We start from the raw sequence: 13,148 nt of genomic DNA on the forward strand, positions 1-13,148 counted from the left end.
GGAGGCGAAGAAGCTTTTTCAGCAGTGATTGGCAAGGCAACTGCGGGTTTGTCAGCAGGAGAAGTCCCGGCAGAGATCGAAAGGGGAGCAGACTCAGCAACCAAAAGAGCGCTTTATGTGCCGCCTGCTTATGAAGGAACATTTTCGACAAGGAGTTGGTCATTGTCTTTAGTAGTTCGCAAAGCCAATGAGGAATCTGAAAGACTAGAGTCAGAACTCGTCGAATAAAAAGTGTAGTGCATGGCGGGACAAGTGACAGAGTCAGAATCACTACAAATAGTCGTGATAGTTAAGTCGATTAACTCACCAGCAGCTAAACCAGGATTGTCTTGATGAGAAATGTTGTCGGAGAGTGGAGTATACTCAGCCACACCAGCAGCATCAGCCTCTAGATCAGAAGGACCAATCTAGAATAAAAGGGAAAAGTTTAGAGGGTAACTTAAATCGTCCAATAATTTCAGGTCTATGATGATTAATTTGCACCTGAAGCGCTGGGTCAAAGTCCCACTGCGTGTTGCTACAGTCTTAGGAGAATCTGGTTGTTTGACGGGAGCTGATGGAGGGGGAGTGATAGGAGCTGCATTTGAAACCAAAATTGTCAATATCAAATGGGGTCAAAATAAAAGTGTTGGTCGACAAGAATCTTACTCCTCCGTTTCATGGTTAAAGGCGTAGGATCATCTGATTCCCCACCAGACCCGACAAGAGGTGCAGCTTCACTAGATTCGGAAGTCTTGAGCTTTTGTCTTTGTTTTTTAGCCTCCCCACCTTCAGGAGAAGACTCCTGCTTCCTTTTATGTTTGGAGCTAGGGGACCGGTGGAGGGACTTAGCATCTTGAGATGGCTGGAAAAAACATAAGTTATGTAAGGCCTAAATTCTGACGACACAAAAATTTAAGTCAAAGAAAACTACCTTCGACCCTTCAGAAATATGTAACTTGTCCTTCTTGGACGATTTGGATTGATGAGAGGGAGTAGTCGAAACCACATAAGGTTTTCGACTCTGGCACAGGTAAATACTCAAGGTCAGATACAGAAAATGAAAACAGAGTTCAAGAGTCAGATCTGAAACAAGCCATAGACTTAACCTTTAGAGCAGATGAGATAGGTTCATCGTCAAAGGAAGGAGTATCATTTTTTGGCTAAAAAGAAAGTGTTAGACTAAACAGCAACAAAGCATAAAGTTAAGAATCTGCAAGGTTGAAGATGTACCTTTGCTTTGGAGGTGTCGGCCTTATCAGGTTTGGTGGCAGGTTTTTCCTTGACCGCTGCAAGGGGAATAACTAAAGAAATAGCTAAGTTAGTACCAAAAAGAGTCGAAGAAAATGAAAGGAGCTTTGCAAGCTGTTACCATTGGGGATGGCAGTGAGTGTTCTCACATATCGAGGAGCAACATGCAAAGCACCTGGATAGTTATCCAAACTGTACTTCGTCGATTCCACTCTAGCGGCCTTTTTCTTATAAGCATTCTGAATATCCGACAAAGGACAATAATACCAATCTGGAATTAGCGGTCGAAATGCGAAAGCCAAAGGGCTAGTAGGTAAGGGAGGAAATTTAAGTTTTGCAAAATGGAGTGCGAAGAGATACTTATCTTTTGCGTAACCAGGTATTTTTAAAGAAGGAATCTTACTGGTTACCTTCTCCCTTAGCACCTCAGCCGCTTGAGAAATGGTTCGACAAAGATCAGTGGGTAAATATACCACCCCAAAGTACTTCTGGAAAGCTTGAATCGGCTTGATGTTAGTGGCCTTACATTGAGTAGGTTTACCCTTCAAACGACCAATAGCAGGAGTCAGTTCGGAAGTCTTTTTATCAGGGTCACCGACAAAGGTGACGAAATAAGTTCGCCACCAAGTCTCGAACTCATGAGTGCAGTGAAACGCCGGTTTAAAATTGGTAAAAATGAGAGAGGGACGCCCATTCCATATGCTGTCATAATCTTCCAGAACATGCTCCCAGGCTTCGTCATTAAGGTCGTCCACCAAAAGTTCATGAGAAGTGAACAGAGATTTGGGGACCAATTGGCAAAGTCCAAATTTTCGAGCCACCAAATTAGGCTGATAAGTTGTCAGGCTAGGGCTTGTGCTTGCAATGGAGTAAGATAGAAAAATGGGGACCGAGAATCGGTGCCAGGTGTTAACAGAAATTTTTTTATGTTCTTCCCTCACGGGAGGAAAGATGTTGGTAAGCCACGTAGGGCCAGACTTGCCGTCAACAAAAGGGGCCATAGATTGTTGAAAATCGACCCTTTTCAGCATTAAGCCAAACATTAGCTTGAAAAGGTCGAGGTTGGGGGCACCTTTATCGACTGGGGTCAGAATTGACAAGCGTTCCCAGACACTATAAACCTTAGTCGGAGAACAGGTTACCTTCTAGTTCTTGAAAGGTTTTAGTTCTTCAGAAAAAGTGGCATTTAGCCACAGTTGCAATAACCAAAAAGGTCCATGCACCAAAACATTTTTCTTTTTTGAGGCGTTGGGATTGTAGTATCTGATTTGTCGAGCCACTTCCGTCAGAGACATGTAGAGGTTGGCCAATATCAACTGTCCCAAAGCGACGCTACCACCATGGTGTAGGTGACTGACGAGATAGACGAACTACTTGGCCACCTGCATAGACCTAGAACAAAAAACATATCTCGACAACCAATATGTCTAGAAAGCGACATGCTCCTCATCACTAATGTCGGACTCTAAGTTTCGCCGACGTCGAACTTCACCGGGACCATGTCGACATCCACATGGTTAAACATGGGACCAGCCGGTTTTAAGCCCGTGATGGCAGCAATATCCAATAGGGTGGGGGTGATCATGCCACAGCTAGTATGGAAAGTGTTCGTCGAACCTTCCCAAAAGAAGAGTGCAGCTGTTAACATGCTATGAGAATAGGAGATGCCTTCTTGCGACAAGGTCAGAAGGGTGTCGATACCTAATTCTTCCCACAACTTCCCTTTGTTGGGCTTCAAACATGCCATCTAGGCGGAAAATTTGGGGCATCTTAGGGGTGGAGCCGTTCGAAAATTTCTGTCATAAAAACGCAAGGAGACAGATTTTGGGGAGGATATCAATGGTATGGATTCTCTGCTGGTTGGGAAGAAGGCTCCGTCATCAGTTGTGTAAATCTCAGAGGGAGAATCAACAGGTAGTGGACCTAAGAAAGACAAAGGTGCACCTTCAAGTTGAAAGGGGATAAATACCTGAGATTGCCATATCTTGGCTTTTTCATCAGCAAATGGAGGTTCCGGAACGTAGGGTTTACCGTCGACAAGACGAAGCTCATAGGTCTTGGCTGGAGAAGTAGTTGAAGCAGAAGCCGCCATTGTTGAATGAAAGAGTTTTTGAAATGGTCTGAAGAAAATGCAGAGAAGATTGAGGAAGAAGACTGAAGCGTGAAAAGAAAAGAAAGAACAACTTGGAAGAAAGAGGCTACTTATAACCATCAACAGATGTTACGTTCCTGCAAGGCTAGGACGTGGCATGGAAAAGGGGGCACGTGGGGCTGAGGACTCGCATGTGTGGAGCTCACAAATGCCACGAATAAAGTGCCATCACACCGCAATAAATGAATCCACGTCTCGAGGCAACAGAGCATGGAGAAGCAATGATGGCGTGACGTCACTGACAAGATGTTACAATAACTGCACCCCACTAAGAAAGTGTAGTCAAAGAAAGGGAAGTGGAAACGTTTAGGTCGAATCCGGAACTTTCATAGATGCCACTCTCTCACGCATGTCACATGCAGGTCGAAATGGCATCTCTGAGGGGGCATTTGTTTACCCTAGAAAAGCTCTAGAGATAAAGTAAGACATGTGTCCTCAGTAGAAGACTTTCGCATTCTAAGAAGAAATTTATGAGAGAAAAATTAAGTAAATATCGACAAAGAATGGTGTCGAAATCATCTGAAGTCGAAGCAGAAAGCGAAAGTTGAATGTAATGATTCCATATGTCATACCCCAAAATTTTCCCATCATATTTAGTCATATGTCAGTCCATCTGACTTTCAAATGCTCAAAGATACACAAGAGGGAAGCATGTAGTCTCTCTCCTAAACAACAGCCTCTAAACTAGGGTTTTGTTTTTCTCAAAGTAAAATCAAGTTTTAAGACCTCAAATGGATCCCATGGCCTCTCATATGCTTCAAAGGGTCCTCATTCCAAGTTTCAAGCTCTGATTTATAAGATTACTCAGTTTACAGTTCAAATGGTCAATAGTCGACTAGTTTGACCTAAAAGTCAACTATGGTCAAACCACAGTCAAAATTTCTGATTCTTGGTCAACATCAACATTTTGAAGTAACATGCATAATTTGATCAAGGGTTGATCATGATTTATCAAGAAAAGCTCGGAAATCAACAAAATTCAAAAGTTTCTAAATTAGGGTTTTTAACCTAAAGTCAACTGAACTTTGACCAGCCATAACTTTCACATGGAACATCAGAAATTTCCCATCCAAAGCCTATTTTTAAGGAAACTGAATTCTCTACAACTTTGTCTCTCACAAGCCAAGTCCAAAAATGCTTCATTTGAGAGATATGATTAAAAACATTATAGGTCCTTTTGAAAGTCAACCAAAAGTCATCTTTTTCAAAAGAACATACAAGGAGCATGGAAAATTATTTTGAAATGGGACCAAAGACATTGGTTAGAGGACTCTTCAAGGTTTCTAAAAAGTCCTAGAACTTGAAAAGATGTTGAAATATGAGGAAATGGAAAGGTGCACAAGTTCACCTATTTTCAAGGGCATGCATGAAGAGAAAAAGCCCAAAACTCCAAATATTTCCAAATGGGCTTGCATTCTTTTTATCCTATCATTATTCTAAGCCCATGCACGCCCCAAAACAAGAGCCTTTTTATTTTTATTGTTTTATTAATTATTTTATGGTTTTAATCATTTTAAATCATAAATTAATTATATAAAATAGTTAAATTAATAAGAGATCTTATTTGCTTTGATTCCAATCATAATCAACCATCAAAAAACATATAATCTCATCAAATTTCGTTCAAAAAGATTGGAAAGAGATAGGCTTCAAAAATAGAAAGATTTGTACCATATTTTGTCAAAATTTCAAGAGATCAAAAACTCAATATTTCAAGCCCATTATTTGACCTAGAGTGCTCCTATATATACCTACAATATATGCAGCCAAGAGAGGACGAAATTTAGAGAGAGCCACTAGGGTTTCCAAGCCTCCAAAACATCAAGAATTAGGGCACGAGTAAAGAAGGATTTCAAGAAGGGTTCAAGGCCATTCATGTATCTCATTCAATTCCTAAGGCATTACCAGGTATGAAGGGATCATAAACTGAACCCTAGTGCACTTGTAAGTCAGGTATATCATTCTCCATGCACATTCATATGGTGAATTTCGAATATTACATGTTATCATATTCTGGTCCAAAGTAACCTTGCCTCTGAGTTTGTAATGATGTTTAGATCCTGTTTGAACCATAGGCTTGAGTTTTTGACGCAGGGATTAACAAACACCATTGTTAGGGTTAATTAGTTGTGAAGCTTCGTTTTCATAGTAACAGGTGTTTCTAATCCAAACTAACGCATCCATTGAGTTTGCAATTATCAATTTAGTAGATCTGGGCAGGATTTAGAAGCTTTGGATGATTGTAATGGCTGTTTTTGAAACGCAAACAAGAAGAAGATGTACCTGCGGAAAAATCCGCAGGTAATTCCACAGGAGAAATCGCATGAATTTCCGCAGGTAACATGGAGAGGACAATGAACTGTAGCCAAGACTGGTGGACCATACGTGATGCACATTCATTGGCCGGTAACTTTTTCCAATTTCTCTCCCTTTATCTGATTGGCTAGTCAACAAAATTTAAATCCCCTCTCCAATCAGAAGAGGGCGCGTGTGCGGTTAGTAGTTTCTTGTTTGACTTTCGCCATTATTTAATAATTTTATATATTATGTTTGTTTGGTGATTCTATTTCCACAATGAAACGCAGCAGGTATGGTAATGATGGAGGGGATATAGTTCAAAGGTCCTGGGTTCGAACCAGGCCTATTACACTAATTTTTATCACTTAAGTGTCGTGCAGATCCTGGGCATGCAAACGTCACGCCATTATCACGCACCCTCAAGTACCAGCCATCAGATCTCCTCAATGCTAGATCCAATGCCCCAGGATCCACTGGCACATGATGGACATTCAAAGGAGCAACTACACCAAATCAAACGCCCCAGCCAGGTTTTGTTTCTTTCTTTCTTTTTTAGTTTATTATTATTCATTTAATTTGTTTTTTTTCTTCTTTTTTTTATTCAAACCAAATCCACCACTTAACCATTAAAATTAGGATTAGTTAGATTAATTTTTATTATTATTTAATTAAGGTGATTAGATGATTAATATTAGGATAATTAGATAGTTAATTTAATTTAGGTTAAGATTAAATAATTAATTTAGTTTTAGGTTAAATAATTTTAATTAATTAAATAATTAGTTTTTTATTTAATTTAGGTTTTTTAATCTACTAATTAATTTAATTAGGTAATTTAGGCTAACTTAATTAGGATTTAAATTTTTACTGCATAATTGGTATAATTTTAAACCTTGATCAAGAGTAAACTGTAAGGCTTAGGTCTCCCCTTTGGTTTTTACCCTTAGGTTTCTTTTTTAGCCATTAACCTTTAAAGTTTAGGTTTGCCTTTTGTAATCAAATTGAATTTTTTTCAAAGCGCGATTTCTTTTCTCATCCCATTCCAGTGTATATCGCATGTCTTTAATTATTTGATTTTTCGCCTTTATTTAAATTTCTGCCTTTACTTAATTTTTTCTTTTATTTTTATTTCCTGCCTTTTTATTTAATTAATTTGCCTTTACTTTAATTTGTTTATTTAAATTATTTGTTTTCTTTTTATTTAATTTCCATTTAAAATTCTAGAAATTATGTATAGGTCGCTCAATTGGTTTTATTGTAATAGTAATTAGGTTTAAATTCTGCCTTTATTTTTTCTGCCCACATGTATTTATTGTAATAGCGTAGGAACTTTTAAATTCTGCCTTTATTTTCTGTATTTTTAAACTGCGTGGTTAGTAATCCTAGGGAGTGCAAGCCTGCAAATTAACATAGAATCACTAAACTTTACAAGATAAATGTAATCGAAGTTAACCACGTGATTGTGCACCCACACACCTTTAGGGTAATCCCTCTAGTTTCCTTGTTGCCTTATTATTGTTGCCTTATTGATAATGCCTTAAAATAGTCAAAGTCCCTCGATTCTGAGGATACCTAAAGCAAAGGTTTCCTTACTCATCGAAATCATCATATGAGATCTAGTCCCTCGAAGTTGCCTCGGTAAAACATGATGATTGTCCCATTGCTAAGGTATCCTGGCCTGTTGCCTAAAAATGACTATTATATCCTTCCCTTAAACTACCTGCCCTCTTTATGGCAAGGGACAGTCTTATGGCGAACGATAATTTCGATGACCCTTCAACATCCAATTGAAAGACTTCCTGCCCTCCCATGGTATGGATAGACCCTTTCACTCGAAAGACTTAAAGAACATGAAAGACGAACTTAGGGTAGGTAGTTCTTAATTGCTTGCTCCATTCAAATCAAAATCAAATGTTTTTCACACCTCCTTTTCAAATCAATTCAAAAAGGCTACGCTTATTTACAAGCTAAAGTCCTTATTCAAAATCTTTTCAAACAATTCAAACAAACAAGTGAGCTAAGCAATTAAGAGCCCATGGATAACCATGGATACAAAGGGTGCTTGTACCTTCCCTTTGTACAACTTACCCCCCGAACTCAAAATCTTTTTAAGGTCTTTTTCTGTTCTTTTAGCCTTTCTATAAATTGGATAAAATAAAAGTCGGTGGCGACTCTTGCTTAACTGCGACATTTCTAAAAGTCAGTTCTCCCACCGTATTACACCATACTTAGAAGATTTTCAGACCAGGTCTTCAATCGTAAGGAACGCGTTGAAATTGGATACGGTTACCAGAAGTTGCTGCAGCGCGAGAAGTCAAAATTCAAAAGTTTGAAATGTTAAGAAACGGTTACCAGACCAAAATCGTGTGTCAAAGGCGCCAAACACAGAGAAAGATCTGAGGAAGTAGTTGGTGCCAGTTTTAAATCTTAGCCGTAGATTATGCTAGGAAGTTACCTTATGTAAAGCCTATAAATAGGCCAGAATAATGTAGAAAAGTTGTGTTCACTATTACGATCAAACTGCTTGCTTACACTCTGCCCAATTTCCGCCTTTAAGGAAACAAGAGTTGCTGAGAGTTCTGATGTATGTGAATCACCATCTTTATTTTCAATGCAATCCCTTTATTTTTTAATTGTATGCTTCGAAGCTTTTATCCTTATTGTGTTCTTTAACCAACATTTACTTTGTCTTTTGATCGTTATTTCAACCAAGTAAACTGAAACTGGTTGTTGCTATCAAAGAATAATTTTTGAGTCGACGCTATCTGGTGGTCACGAGTTACCCCAGAATGTCAAGGCCATAACACTCATACTTTCACTAAGTCTTTAGGTATAGGTTCGTCCCGTCGGTCACGAGTCACCTGTCGGTCGAATCTGACATTAGTGTGGAAAAAACAGTGTTTGTAATCAGCCTTAGAAAACCGTTTATTAGGCAAACATTTCGACAAAATAGACACAATCTCATATTTTGGCACGTGGTCTTAAGATCAACTGGTCGATCTTGCGAGTAACCCTTAGTTTCGAGGCTTTGGGAGGACCAGCGGTTGTTTACCAATTTCCATAGTAAACAATCACATTTCGACTTTAAATCACATATACACGATACATAACACTTTTATCAAAAGCGGACAAACTTATAACAATTAGTTTAATCTTTAAAAATCGTTCATCAATATTAAAACAACCACGCAGCTGATTCACAAATTTCCAAAAATCAAAGTAAAGTCATAGCATCTTCACCTCATCGCAAAACAACTTTAAAGTTATAATTTAAATGCAAAACATCATTAAAAATTCAGCAAAACAATAATTATAAAAGCATGTGTTTGTCCCCTCGAGTGCTATGTATCAGAGCGACAACCGACTCGAACTCACGGCGACTAATCTTCACTCACGGCCATCACCTGCACGTTACCAATATAAAGGTAACGGCCAAACAAATAAATGGTGAGATATCAAACCATATAAATATAGTGATGATAAAAAGTATATTAGAGTTATAAGTCATAAAAATCATCACTTCGCGGTATAATTGTTACCGTTCAATTCACTTCGCTATTTCAACCAAAACAAATTAATCCACATTCAAAGTCACACAATTTCATAAGCATACAAAATGGAATGAGACGCTATAAGTGCAAATGCATGTGGTACCCAGGGCTTCAGCCTCCATCGCCAACTGACAATTATTAGAGGCATTCAAACAGGCATAAGCCTTCGCCGTTGTTTCGCCAAATCCAGTTTGTCACCAAAAATGCAATTTTATGCGACACAATGAAATGCAACATCATAACAAAATTCATAAAAATTCATCGCGAGGCATACGCCTATATCACCAGAAAGTTATCAATAACCATTGATAATATATTGTCACTGTACTTACCTGCACTTCATAATATTCATAAAATTCACCGCGTCACAACATCACAAAAACACCACAAGCAAATAACGGTTAGTAGATTATTCCCGTAGCGGTCCTAATTATTGTTTTGTCGGCTATGTATTTTCTATCTGCTAATTGATGTTCCTGTCACTGAAATTATCTCACTATAATGTTCTGCTACTTGCTACCACTTCTGAAATCAAAATGGTTACCTGCACTACTAACATTTTTGTTGATATTCTTCCTTTGCTAGCTAATGCTTCCATGTACCAGTGTTCCTTCTCTTTTCAATATTATTTATATGCACCCGCTATACTAAATTGTCCTGCTATCTGCTATGCTACTGAGATTAATTAAACTAACTGTTACTTTATTCAGTCTTGTTAATTTGAATCAGGGACTAGTTTACTACTTTACTAATTCATCTCAAATTTATTCATCCATACTGATTTACAATTTAAGTGGTATAAAAGTATATTAAACTAAATTTCAGGTGCCTAATTTGAAAGGGAAGTACTATACTTAAATGAGGCCCCCGTTCCATTATTATAACCCATGTCTTAGGGACACCACCCCAAGCACTAGGGCACCCGTCCCACCCCCAATGCCGCCTGTCCCGCACTTTCATGGGACCCTCGTCCCACCTTCTTCCAATGGGGCACCCGCCCCTTCATGTGTGGCCCCCGCCACCAACATTTTTTTCTTCTTCCTCCTATTTTATATTCTTTCGTTCTTATACCCAAAATCGTTCCAAATTTTCTAAAAAATTTCCAATACCGCATCATAGAGATATTAACAACACAAAAAATTCATCATTACAGGTTCATCGATTAATATATTAGAATAATTTCATTCACGCAAAATCACAGACCAACACAATTAATCAATGCATTTAACATAGCAGCAACAACTCATATTCCAATTTTTCCAGAAAATTCAATCACAGCAAACACATTGTTGCACCCCAAAATTTGCCCAATCTAATTTTACTTCTAACTGGCTTATGCATCTTATAATTTCATTCGTTAGGTCATCTAACACCTCATGCATCATTAATCAATAACTTGTCACCGGGATCAAGGATCTTGAATTATTGAGGTTTCGTCTGATTTATTCACCAATTTAGGTTTGAGTACAAGTCATTTGCTTGAAGCTTCATTACAAGAGTATGGATTCATTCCTTTAGAGTTTATATTGGGCCATTTTCAATGATGGAGGCATTTGATGAAACTTTGACTTTTGGTCAAAGTCAACCATGGAGGGTTGACTTTTTTACCCAAAGTCCATAATGGGTCAATTTGGGCTTTTGTCTTATGATGCTGGGTCAAGATGCAGAGAGAAGAGATTTGGAAATTTGAAAAAATAGCACATGGAGAAAAGACTTGAAATTCAAAATTTGAAAGTGGAGGAAAAAGAAAGTTGTCACTAGAGGAAATAATGTATTACATGTTAAACTTCATAATAAGTCAAATTCACATCAAATTACAAGTACATTACAAGAAGAAAATACAAATTCACAACAATTGACCTTTGACTCCTAAGTTTGACCAAATCAGTTTAACTTTCAAGAAAAGTGTTTCAACTTAACATCAAATCCATTTTATACTTGATTCGTGTCACTAGCAATGGCCAAGATTCACATTCTATTACGATACCGTAATCCGTATAAAATCTAATACGAGCCCATTCCACTCTAGCTTCATTTTGACCTTCATTATTTCATTAATTCTAGGCTGCCTTGTGTCTACACATCATCATGTCATTCCATGTCCTTCTTTGAGTTCCAAATTTATGTTCAATCAACACTGCACCATTCAAAAATAAAAAAACAGTCATGAGTAAAATAAAACATTCAGTCACAGTACCACATCAAACCTTTGGTCCTGCATAATTTATTCACATATAATGCCTTTGGTCCTGCATAATTTATTCACATACAATGCTGCACCTTACACATATCCAAACCAATGTCAAGCCATTTCAACCAAAACCATTTCACAGCTTTCTCACCAAACAAGGATTAAACAGCATACTAACTCATACACACATTCACTACAAGAAAAAGCCATGACAGATGCATACATATTTCAAACTTAAAACAAATACATTCACCATTATACTTCCAAGTTTCAATTCATAATGAAAACAAAAAAATCATCCTGCAACCTTGCTAACATTTCCAATTCAGCATCACCCATCATCATGCGGCTTGTTCAAGATTAATAGCATGCTATCAATTCAGATTTCAATTAAAAATTGCCCATCATTTACATAGTGTGCAAAATCCAATAAAGACAGAAGAAACAGTTCAAGCATACTGCATCTCAAAGAAACCAAAAAATAATACTTGGTACACTCTATACATATATTCGAGCTGCTGTGCCCGTGTTCAGTTATCATTCAATTCACCAAATCAGTTCAACAGAAAAAAAAACACAGAAATTTAACCAACACTTCTAACCAGCCCTAATTTCTTTATAACTAACCTACTAACTGTCTCCATCAGCCACAAATATCCATTTAACTAACCTATGACCAATTCTAACCACCTATAACTAATATCACTAACTGCTTCTAACTAACATAACAAACTCCACTTCCTAACTGTTTTAACTAACAAACTTTCCTAACAACCTAACTGACTTATAACAGATTGATAACCACTTGTAACTGAAATGTAACAAAAAAAAATCAGAACTTTACTAACCTCAACTGTATCTCTTCCTCTCCTCTATCTGAAGTCAGATCCTTCAAACTCTATATAAATCAACATCTCCACCATTATCACACTTCTCCTCCACTTTATCTTCTTTCCCTTTATCTAGACACCATAATCATCACTTCACCACTCTTCTTCTCCCACCATTTTTCTCATCATCTTCTTCACTTCACTCTCCATTTTTCAGAATCTCCACTATTCTTCACCATTTCTCACCTTCGTTCATCATCATCTTCATCTCACCACTTCCTCCACTCCCCATTCCAATGCTCTTCAATCTTCACTCACTCAATCCCCATCTTCTTCAATCCCATCTTCTTCAACCTGCATCTACTTCATCACTCTGATGCCTCGATAATCCTCAACCAAATCTCTTCATCCTTCAATCTTCATCGAACAAGAATATTTTCATCAATGGTTATCAGCTTCGTATCTCGATAATCTTCCTCGCAGCAACGCACAACACACCTTCATCTGTAAATTCAATACAACAATAGTGATTCTCAGAATTTCAAAAAAAGAAGAAAGCAATCAAGAACGAGAAGAAGAGAAAAGAATTGAAGAATATTGGATGCTTAATATTACCTCACCTCCGGTTTTCCTCAACAATCATCTTCAACTCGCACTTCCAGGTAAACCTAAAACCTCCTCCCCTTTGTTTTTTTATTTTTATTAACTGAAGTTAATTGGTTTTAATTGATATTGATCATTAACTTAAGTTTAATTAATGTGTTAATCTAGATTATCTGAGTTAATTGATAAATCTAATGGATAAAAAATTCTCTTGGGCCTAATTGCTATTTGTTCACCCCATGTGGTCCATCACATCCCTTTTTGGTAATAATAAGATCTGAAACAAAAATCTG

The 13,148-nt window shown here is 37.6% G+C and overlaps 1 long non-coding RNA gene across 2 annotated transcripts; it reads right to left on the bottom strand.

The window, feature by feature from the left end:
- Window positions 1-11,056: 11,056 nt before the first annotated feature.
- Window positions 11,057-12,938, bottom strand: LOC131632810 (uncharacterized). Of its 2 annotated transcripts, none has more exons than XR_009293143.1 (3): window positions 12,873-12,938; window positions 12,271-12,756; window positions 11,057-11,368 (listed from the first exon to the last, which is right to left on the bottom strand). It is a non-coding gene; the product is annotated as an uncharacterized LOC131632810 (long non-coding RNA). The 2 variants fall into 2 exon arrangements; XR_009293142.1 differs by having other exon boundaries at window positions 12,868-12,938.
- Window positions 12,939-13,148: the final 210 nt, after the last annotated feature.

This window comes from Vicia villosa, unplaced genomic scaffold (assembly GCF_029867415.1).
Source record: "Vicia villosa cultivar HV-30 ecotype Madison, WI unplaced genomic scaffold, Vvil1.0 ctg.001021F_1_1, whole genome shotgun sequence".
Lineage (NCBI taxonomy): Eukaryota > Viridiplantae > Streptophyta > Magnoliopsida > Fabales > Fabaceae > Vicia > Vicia villosa.